Raw genomic sequence first — 9,589 nt, forward strand, 5'->3', positions numbered from 1 at the left:
GGTGGTAGTGATAGTAGTAGTGGTAGTGGAAGTGATAGTAGTAGTGGTAATGGTAGTGATAGTGGTTGTGGTAGTGTTAGTGATGGTAGTAGTGGTAGTGATAGTAGTAGTGGTGGTGGTAATGATAGTAGTAGTGGTAATGGTAGTGATAGTAGTAGTGGTGGTGGTAGTGATAGTAGTAGTGGTGGTGGTAATGATAGTAGTAGTGGTAATGGTAGTGATAGTGGTTGTGGTAGTGTTAGTGATATTAGTAGTGGTTGTGGTAGTGATAGTAGTAGTGGTGGTGGTAGTGATAGTAGTAGTGGAAGTGGTAGTGATAGTAGTTTTGGTAGTAGTAGTAGTGATAGTAGTAGTGGTAGTGGTTGTGATAGTAGTAGTGGTAGTGGTAGTGATAGTAGTAGTGGTAGTGGTAGTGATAGTAGTAGTGGTGGTGGTAGTGATAGTAGTAGTGGTGGTGGTAGTGATAGTGGTTGTGGTAGTGTTAGTGATGGTAGTAGTGATAGTGATAGTGATAGTAGTTGTGGTAGTGGTAGTGATGGTTGTGGTAGTGGTAGTGATAGTAGTAGTGGTGGTGGTAATGATAGTAGTAATGGTAATGGTAGTGATAGTGGTTGTGGTAGTGTTAGTGATGGTAGTAGTGGCGGTGGTAGTGATAGTAGTAGTGGAAGTGATAGTAGTAGTGGTAGTGGTAGTGATAGTAGTAGTGGTAATGGTAGTGATAGTAGTAGTGGTAATGGTAGTGATAGTGGTTGTGGTAGTGTTAGTGATGATAGTAATGGTGGTGGTAGTGATAGTAGTAGTGGTAGTGATAGTAGTAGTGGTAGTGGTAGTGATAGTAGTAGTGGTAATGGTAGTGATAGTAGTAGTGGTAATGGTAGTGATAGTAGTTGTGGTAGTGTTAGTGATGGTAGTAGTGGTAGTGATAGTGATATTAGTTGTGATAGTGGTAGTGATAGTAGTAGTGTAGTGGTAGTGATAGTAGTAGTGGTAGTGGTAGTGATAGTAGTAGTGGTAGTGGTAGTGATAGTAGTAGTGGTAATGGTAGTGATAGTGGTTGTGGTAGTGTTAGTGATGGTAGTAGTGGTGGTGGTAGTGATAGTAGTTGTGGTAGTGGTAGTGATAGTAGTAGTGGTGGTGGTAATGATAGTAGTTGTGGTAGTGATAGTAGTGATAGTAGTTGTTGTGATGGTAGTGATAGTAGTTGTGGTAGTGGTAGTGATAGTAGTAGTGGTGGTGGTAGTGATAGTAGTTGTGGTAGTGGTAGTGATAGTAGTACTGGTGGTGGTAGTGATAGTAGTAGTGAGAGTGGTAGTGATAGTAGTTGTGGTAGGGGAAGTGATAGTAGTTGTGGTAGTGGTAGTGATAGTAGTAGTGGTGGTGGTAGTGATAGTAGTTGTGGTAGTGGTAGTGATAGTAGTAGTGGTGGTGGTAGTGATAGTAGTAGTGGTGGTGGTAATGATAGTAGTTGTGGTAGTGATAGTAGTAGTGGTGGTGGTAGTGATAGTAGTTGTGGTAGTGGTAATGATAGTAGTAGTGGTGGTGGTAGTGATATTAGCTGTGGTAGTGGTATTGATAGTAGTAGTGGTGGTTGTAGTGAAAATAGTAGTGGTGGTGGTAGTGATAGTAGTAGTGGTAGTGATTGTAGTTGCGGTAGTGATAGTAGTGATAGTAGTTGTGGTAGTGGTAATGATAGTAGTAGTGGTGGTGGTAGTGATAGTAGTAGTGGTAGTGGTAGTGATAGTAGTAGTGGTAATGGTAGTGATAGTAGTAGTGGTGGTGGTAGTGATAGTAGTAGTGGTAGTGATAGTAGTAGTGGTAGTGATAGTAGTGATAGTAGTAGTGGTAGTAGAAGTGATAGTTGTAGTGGTAGTGGTAGTGATAGTTGTTGTGGTAGTGGTAGTGATAGTAGTTGTGGTAGAGATAATAGTTGTGGAAGTGGTAGTGATAGTAGTAGTGGTAATGGTAGTGATAGTAGTTGTGGTAGTGGAAGTGATAGTAGTAATGGTAGTGGTAGTGATAGTAGTAGTGATAGTGGTAGTGATAGTAGTTGTGGTGGTGGTAGTGATAGTAGTAGTGGTAGTGGTTGTGATAGTAGTAGTGGTGGTGATAGTAGTAGTGGTTGTGGTAGTGATAGTAGTAGTAGTGGTGGTAGTGATGGTAGTTGTGGTAGTGATAGTAGTGATAGTAGTTGTGATGGTGGTAGTGATAGTAGTAGTTGTAGTGGTAGTGATAGAAGTGATAGTAGTAGTGGTAGTGGTAGTGATAGTAGTAGTGGTAGTGGTAGTGATAGTTGTTTTGGTAGTGGTAGTGATAGTAGTTGTGGTAGTGATAGTAGTTGTGGTAGTGGTAGTGATAGTAGTAGTGGTGGTGGTAGTGATAGTAGTTGTGGTAGTGGTAGTGATAGTAGTAGTGGTAGTGGAAGTGATAGTAGTAGTGGTAGTGGTAGTGATAGTAGTAGTGGTAGTGGTAGTGATAGTAGTTGTGGTGGTGGTAGTGATAGTAGTATTGGTAGTGGTAGTGATAGTAGTAGTGGTAGTGGTAGTGATAGTAGTAGTGGTGATGGTAGTGATAGTAGTAGTAGTGGTGGTAGTGATAGTAGTTGTGGTAGTGATAGTAGTGATAGTAGTTGTGGTGGTGGTAGTGATAGTAGTAGTGGAGGTGGTAGTGATAGTAGTAGTGGTGGTGGTAGTGATAGTAGTAGTGGTGGTGGTAGTGATAGTAGTAGTGGTGGTGGTAGTGATAGTAGTAGTGGTGGTGGTAATGATAGTAGAAGTGGTGGTGGTAGTGATAGTAGTAGTGGTGGTGGTAGTGATAGTAGTAGTGGTAGTGGTAGTGATAGTAGTAGTGGTGGTGGTAGTGATAGTAGTTGTGGTAGTGGTAGTGATAGTAGCAGTGATGGTGGTAATGATAGTAGTTGTGGTAGTGATAGTAGTAGTGGTAGTGGTAGTAGTTGTGGTAGTGATTGTAGTTGTGGTAGTGATAGTAGTAGTGGTAATGATAGTAGTTGTGGTAGTGATAGTAGTTGTGGTAGTGATAGTAGTAGTGGTAGTGGTAGTGATAGTAGTAGTGGTGGTGGTAGTGATAGTAGTTGTGGCAGTGGTAGTGATTGTAGTAGTGGTGGTGGTAGTGATAGTAGTAGTGGTGGTGGTAGTGATAGTAGTAGTGGTGGTGGAAATGATAGTAGAAGTGGTGGTGGTAGTGATAGTAGTAGTGGTGGTGGTAGTGATAGTAGTAGTGGTAGTGGTAGTGATAGTAGTAGTGGTGGTGGTAGTGATAGTAGTTGTGATAGTGGTAGTGATAGTAGCAGTGATGGTGGTAATGATAGTAGTTGTGGTAGTGATAGTAGTAGTGGTAGTGGTAGTAGTTGTGGTAGTGATTGTAGTTGTGGTAGTGATAGTAGTAGTGGTAATGATAGTAGTTGTGGTAATGATAGTAGTTACGTAGTGATAGTAGTAGTGGTAGTGGTAGTGATAGTAGTAGTGGTGGTGGTAGTGATAGTAGTATTGGTGGTGGTAGTGATAGTAGTAGTGGTAGTGGTAGTGATAGTAGTAGTGGTGGTGGTAGTGATAGTAGTAGTGGTAGTGGTAGTGATAGTAGTAGTGGTAGTGGTAGTGATAGTAGTAGTGGTGGTGGTAGTGTTAGTAGTTGTGGCAGTGGTAGTGATAGTAGTAGTGGTAGTGGTAGTGATAGTAGTAGTGGTGGTGGTAGTGATAGTAGTATTGGTGGTGGTAGTGATAGTAGTAGTGGTAGTGGTAGTGATAGTAGTATTGGTAGTGGTAGTGATAGTAGTATTGGTAGTGGTAGTGATAGTAGTTGTGGTAGTGGTAGTGATAGTAGTAGTGGTTGTGATAGTAGTAGTGGTAGTGGTAGTGATAGTAGTAGTGGTGGTGGTAATGATTTTAGTAGTGGTAGTGGTAGTGATAGTAGTAGTGGTGGTGGTAGTGATAGTAGTAGTGATATTGGTAGTGATAGTAGTAGTGGTATTGGTAGTGATAGTAGTAGTGTTAGTGGTAGTGATAGTAGTAGTGGTGGTGGTAGTGATAGTAGTAGTGGTGATGGTATTGATAGTAGTAGTGGTGGTGGTAGTGATAGTAGTAGTGGTAGTGGAAGTGATAGTAGTAGTGGTAATGGTAGTGATAGTGGTTGTGGTAGTGTAAGTGATGGTAGTAGTGGTAGTGATAGTAGTAGTGGTGGTGGTAATGATAGTAGTAGTGGTAATGGTAGTGATAGTAGTAGTGGTGGTGGTAGTGATAGTAGTAGTGGTGGTGGTAATGATAGTAGTAGTGGTAATGGTAGTGATAGTGGTTGTGGTAGTGTTAGTGATATTAGTAGTGGTAGTGGTAGTGATAGTAGTAGTGGTGGTGGTAATGATAGTAGTAATGGTAATGGTAGTGAAAGTGGTTGTGGTAGTGTTAGTGATGGTAGTAGTGGCGGTGGTAGTGATAGTGGTAGTGGAAGTGATAGTAGTAGTGGTAGTGGTAGTGATAATAGTAGTGGTAATGGTAGTGATAGTAGTAGTGGTAATGGTAGTGATAGTGGTTGTGGTAGTGTTAGTGATTGTAGTAATGGTGGTGGTAGTGATAGTAGTAGTGGAAGTGATAGTAGTAGTGGTAATGGTAGTGATAGTAGTTGTGGTAGTGTTAGTGATGGTAGTAGTGGTAGTGATAGTGATATTAGTTGTGATAGTGGTAGTGATAGTAGTAGTGTAGTGGTAGTGATAGTAGTAGTGGTAGTGGTAGTGATAGTAGTAGTGGTAGTGGTAGTGATAGTAGTAGTGGTAATGGTAGTGATAGTGGTTGTGGTAGTGTTAGTGATGGTAGTAGTGGTGGTGATAGTGATAGTAGTTGTGATAGTGGTAGTGATAGTAGTAGTGGTGGTGGTAATGATAGTAGTTGTGGTAGTGATAGTAGTGATAGTAGTTGTTGTGATGGTAGTGATAGTAGTTGTGGTAGTGGTAGTGATAGTAGTAGTGGTGGTGGTAGTGATAGTAGTTGTGGTAGTGGTAGTGATAGTAGTACTGGTGGTGGTAGTGATAGTAGTAGTGAGAGTGGTAGTGATATTAGTTGTGGTAGGGGAAGTGATAGTAGTTGTGGTAGTGGTAGTGATAGTAGTAGTGGTGGTGGTAGTGATAGTAGTTGTGGTAGTGGTAGTGATAGTAGTAGTGGTGGTGGTAGTGATAGTAGTAGTGGTGGTGGTAATGATAGTAGTTGTGGTAGTGATAGTAGTAGTGGTGGTGGTAGTGATAGTAGTTGTGGTAGTGGTAATGATAGTAGTAGTGGTGGTGGTAGTGATATTAGCTGTGGTAGTGGTATTGATAGTAGTAGTGGTGGTTGTAGTGATAGTAGTAGTGGTGGTGGTAGTGATAGTAGTAGTGGTAGTGATTGTAGTTGCGGTAGTGATAGTAGTGATAGTAGTTGTGGTAGTGGTAATGATAGTAGTAGTGGTGGTGGTAGTGATAGTAGTAGTGGTAGTGGTAGTGATATTAGTAGTGGTAATGGTAGTGATAGTAGTAGTGGTGGTGGTAGTGATAGTAGTAGTGGTAGTGATAGTAGTAGTGGTAGTGATAGTAGTGATAGTAGTAGTGGTAGTGGAAGTGATAGTAGTAGTGGTAGTGGTAGTGATAGTTGTTGTTGTAGTGGTAGTGATAGTAGTTGTGGTAGAGATAGTAGTTGTGTAAGTGGTAGTGATAGTAGTAGTGGTAATGGTAGTGATAGTAGTTGTGGTAGTGGAAGTGATAGTAGTAGTGGTGGTGATAGTGATAGTAGTAGTGGTAGTGGTTGTGATAGTAGTAGTGGTAGTGGTAGTGATAGTAGTAGTGGTGGTGATAGTGATAGTAGTAGTGGTGGTGGTAGTGATAGTGGTTGTGGTAGTGTTAGTGATGGTAGTAGTGATAGTGATAGTGATAGTAGTTGTGGTAGTGGTTGTGATGGTTGTGGTAGTGGTAGTGATAGTAGTAGTGGTGGTGGTAATGATAGTAGTAATGGTAATGGTAGTGATAGTGGTTGTGGTAGTGTTAGTGATGGTAGTAGTGGCGGTGGTAGTGATAGTAGTAGTGGAAGTGATAGTAGTAGTGGTAGTGGTAGTGATAGAAGTAGTGGTAATGGTAGTGATAGTAGTAGTGGTAATGGTAGTGATAGTGGTTGTGGTAGTGTTAGTGATGATAGTAATGGTGGTGGTAGTGATAGTAGTAGTGGAAGTGATAGTAGTAGTGGTAGTGGTAGTGATAGTAGTAGTGGTAATGGTAGTGATAGTAGTAGTGGTAATGGTAGTGATAGTAGTTGTGGTAGTGTTAGTGATGGTAGTAGTGGTAGTGATAGTGATATTAGTTGTGATAGTGGTAGTGATAGTAGTAGTGTAGTGGTAGTGATAGTAGTAGTGGTAGTGGTAGTGATAGTAGTAGTGGTAGTGGTAGTGATAGTAGTAGTGGTAATGGTAGTGATAGTGGTTGTGGTAGTGTTAGTGATGGTAGTAGTGGTGGTGGTAGTGATAGTAGTTGTGGTAGTGGTAGTGATAGTAGTAGTGGTGGTGGTAATGATAGTAGTTGTGGTAGTGATAGTAGTGATAGTAGTTGTTGTGATGGTAGTGATAGTAGTTGTGGTAGTGGTAGTGATAGTAGTAGTGGTGGTGGTAGTGATAGTAGTTGTGGTAGTGGTAGTGATAGTAGTACTGGTGGTGGTAGTGATAGTAGTAGTGAGAGTGGTAGTGATAGTAGTTGTGGTAGGGGAAGTGATAGTAGTTGTGGTAATGGTAGTGATAGTAGTAGTGGTGGTGGTAGTGATAGTAGTAGTGGTGGTGGTAGTGATAGTAGTAGTGGTGGTGGTAATGATAGTAGTTGTGGTAGTGATAGTAGTAGTGGTGGTGGTAGTGATAGTAGTTGTGGTAGTGGTAATGATAGTAGTAGTGGTGGTGGTAGTGATATTAGCTGTGCTAGTGGTATTGATAGTAGTAGTGGTGGTTGTAGTGATAGTAGTAGTGGTGGTGGTAGTGATAGTAGTAGTGGTAGTGATTGTAGTTGCGGTAGTGATAGTAGTGATAGTAGTTGTGGTAGTGGTAATGATAGTAGTAGTGGTGGTGGTAGTGATAGTAGTAGTGGTAGTGGTAGTGATAGTAGTAGTGGTAATGGTAGTGATAGTAGTAGTGGTGGTGGTAGTGATAGTAGTAGTGGTAGTGATAGTAGTAGTGGTAGTGATAGTAGTGATAGTAGTAGTGGTAGTGGAAGTGATAGTAGTAGTGGTAGTGGTAGTGATAGTTGTTGTGGTAGTGGTAGTGATAGTAGTTGTGGTAGAGATAGTAGTTGTGGAAGTGGTAGTGATAGTAGTAGTGGTAATGGTAGTGATAGTAGTTGTGGTAGTGGAAGTGATAATAGTAGTGGTAGTGGTAGTGATAGTAGTAGTGATAGTGGTAGTGATAGTAGTTTTGGTGGTGGTAGTGATAGTAGTAGTGGTAGTGGTTGTGATAGTAGTAGTGGTGGTGATAGTAGTAGTGGTGGTGGTAGTGATAGTAGTAGTAGTGGTGGTAGTGATGGTAGTTGTGGTAGTGATAGTAGTGATAGTAGTTGTGATGGTGGTAGTGATAGTAGTAGTTGTAGTGGTAGTGATAGTAGTAGTGGTGGTGGTAGTGATAGTAGTAGTGGTAGTGATAGTAGTAGTGGTAGTGATAGAAGTGATAGTAGTAGTGGTAGTGGTAGTGATAGTAATAGTGGTAGTGGTATTGATAGTTGTTTTGGTAGTGGTAGTAATAGTAGTAGTGGTAGTGGAAGTGATAGTAGTAGTGGTAGTGGTAGTGATAGTAGTAGTGATAGTAGTTGTGGTAGTGGTAGTGATAGTAGTAGTGGTAGTGGAAGTGATAGTAGTAGTGGTAGTGGTAGTGATAGTAGTAGTGGTAGTGGTAGTGATAGTAGTTGTGGTGGTGGTAGTGATAGTAGTAGTGGTAGTGGTAGTGATAGTAGTAGTGGTAGTGGTAGTGATAGTAGTAGTGGTGATGGTAGTGATAGTAGTAGTGGTAGTGGTAGTGATAGTAGTAGTGGTAGTGGTAGTGATAGTAGTAGTGAGGTGGTAGTGATAGTAGTAGTAGTGGTGGTAGTGATAGTAGTTGTGGTAGTGATAGTAGAGATAGTAGTTGTGGTGGTGGTAGTGATAGTAGTAGTGGAGGTGGTAGTGATAGTAGTAGTGGTGGTGGTAGTGATAGTAGTAGTGGTGGTGGTAGTGATAGTAGTAGTGGTAGTGGTAGTGATAGTAGTAGTGGTAGTGGTAGTGATAGTAGTAGTGGTGGTGGTAATGATAGTAGTAGTGGTAGTTGTAGTGATAGTAGTTGTGGTAGTGGTAGTGATAGTAGTTGTGGTAGTGGTAATGATAGTAGTATTGGTGGTGGTAGTGATAGTAGTAGTGATAGTAAAAGTGGTGGTGGTAGTGATAGTAGTAGTGGTAGTGGTAGTGATAGTAGAAGTGGTGGTGGTAGTGATAGTAGTAGTGGTAGTGATAGTAGTAGTGGTAGTGGTAGTGATAGTAGTAGTGGTGGTGGTAGTGATAGTAGTTGTGGTAGTGGTAGTGATAGTAGTTGTGGTAGTGGTAGTGATAGTAGTAGTGGTTGTGATAGTAGTAGTGGTAGTGGCAGTGATAGTAGTAGTGGTGGTGGTAATGATTGTAGTAGTGGTAATGGTAGTGATAGTAGTAGTGGTAGTGATAGTAGTAGTGGTAGTGGTAGTGATAGTAGTAGTGGTGGTGGTAGTGATAGTATTAGTGGTGGTGGTAGTGATAGTATTAGTGGTAGTGGTAGTGATAGTAGTAGTGGTGGTGGTAGTGATAGTAGTAGTGGTGGTGGTAGTGATAGTAGTAGTGGTGGTGGTAGTGATAGTAGTAGTGGTGGTGGTAGTGATAGTAGTAGTGATAGTAAAAGTGGTGGTGGTAGTGATAGTAGTAGTGGTAGTGGTAGTGATAGTAGAAGTGGTGGTGGTAGTGATAGTAGTAGTGGTAGTGATAGTAGTAGTGGTAGTGGTAGTGATAGTAGTAGTGGTGGTGGTAGTGATAGTAGTATTGGTGGTGGTAGTGATAGTAGTAGTGGTAGTGGTAGTGATAGTAGTATTGGTGGTGGTAGTGATAGTAGAAGTGGTAGTGGTAGTGATAGTAGTAGTGGTATTGGTAGTGATAGTAGTATTGGTGGTGGTAGTGATAGTAAAAGTGGTAGTGGTAGTGATAGTAGTTGTGGTTATGGTAGTGATAGTAGTAGTGGTATTGGTAGTGATAGTAGTAGTGGTGGTGGTAGTGATAGTAGTATTGGTGGTGGTAGTGATAGTAGTAGTGGTAGTGATAGTAGTATTGGTAGTGGTAGTGATAGTAGTATTGGTAGTGGTAGTGATAGTAGTTGTGGTAGTGGTAGTGATAGTAGTAGTGGTTGTGATAGAGGTAGTGGTAGTGGTAGTGGTAGTGGTAGTGATAGTAGCAGTGGTGGTGGTAATGATAGTATAGTGGTAATGGTAGTGATAGTAGTAGTGGTAGTGGTAGTGATAGTAGTAGTAGTAGTGGTAGTGATAGTAGTAGTGTGGTGGTAGTAATAGTAGTAGTGTGGTGATAGTGATAGTAGTAGTGGTAGT

Source organism: Mya arenaria, chromosome 14, assembly GCF_026914265.1.
Source record: "Mya arenaria isolate MELC-2E11 chromosome 14, ASM2691426v1".
In the NCBI taxonomy this organism is placed as follows: Eukaryota; Metazoa; Mollusca; class Bivalvia; order Myida; family Myidae; genus Mya; species Mya arenaria.